Here is a 1,400-nt window from a genome sequence, read left to right on the forward strand (position 1 = left end):
CCAACCCAATACTTGGTCATGTTCCCCTCTTCCCCTCACTGTTCCCTTTCCTACACAGGTCCCTCCCTCCCCTCACTTCCCCCACATGCCATGATTGCTTTCTTCTTCCTCCAAAGTGGGATTGAGACATCTTCACTTGGGCCCTTCGGCTTGTTAACCTGTTAACCTTCTTGAGTTCTGTGGATTGTATCCTGGGTATTCTGTACTTTTTTGACTAATATCCACTTATTAGTGAGTACCTATCATGCATGGCCTTTTGGGTCTGAGTTACCTCACTGAGGGTGATATTTTCTAGTTCCATCTGTTGGCCTGCAAAACTTAAGATGTCCTCGTTCTTAACAGCTGAGTAGCATTCCATTGTGTAAATGAACCACATTTTCTGTATACATTCTTCTGTTGTGGGACATCTGGGTTGTTTCCAGCTTCTGGCTATCACAAACAAGGGTGCTATGAACATAGTGGAACATGTGCACCTGTGGGATGGTGGGGCATCTTTTGGATATATGCCCAAGAGTGGTATAGCTGGGTCTTCAGGTAGATCTATTTCCAATTTTTTTCTGAGGAACTTCCAGATTGATTTCCAGAGTAGTTGTACCAGTTTGCAATCTCACCAGCAACGAAGGAGTGTTCTTCTTTCTCCACATGTGCTATCACCGAGTTTTTTTATTTTAGCCATTCTGATTGGTGTAAGGTGGAATCTCAGGGTTGTTTACAAAAGTCTTATGTCAAGGCATTTAGTAAACACATTTAAGTACCTCAGTGGGCGGGTCACAGGAAGCAGGGAATTTCTGCTATAGGTTTCAGGCACTATCTGATAACACCTACAATATTTCAATTCTCCAGTCATGAAGTTCTCAACAGTCAACTTGTTGACAACTCTTCAGCCTGGATGTGACTTTTATAGGGAAATAAATGGTACAAATTGAACAGTACATTTTAAGGGTCATACTTTTCCTGCTGTTAATTTTAAATTGGCTGACTTTTATGCTGCTTTATAATTCAATGATTATGTTTACCAGTGTTCTTTAGTGGAGGGGAGGGTGAGTTACTTTCTAGGTCACTGACTTTCAACCTGAGGATTTTCTTTTTTTAAGAATGTCTTATGAGGAGGCTCTGTAAGCAACAAAACTTCCGTGACTATATGAGAATATCTTTAATTTTCACAAGGCAGATTTGCTGAATATAGGGATCTTAACTAACAATATATTTCTAAACACATTATCTCAGTGTCGTCTGGGCTCTATTATGTCAAAAGGAACATGAGGCGTTGCCCTGCAGCCAAATATAATCAAACATAGCTCAGGAATATGGGTGCAGGTTGCTACAAATACCATGTTCTGTGGATTGAAAGCGCTCTCTCTCTCTCTCTCTCTCTCTCTCTCTCTCTCTCTCTCTCTCTC

The sequence above is a fragment of the Grammomys surdaster genome, unplaced genomic scaffold, assembly GCF_004785775.1.
Source record: "Grammomys surdaster isolate TR1022 unplaced genomic scaffold, NIH_TR_1.0 225, whole genome shotgun sequence".
NCBI classification, from domain to species: Eukaryota; Metazoa; Chordata; class Mammalia; order Rodentia; family Muridae; genus Grammomys; species Grammomys surdaster.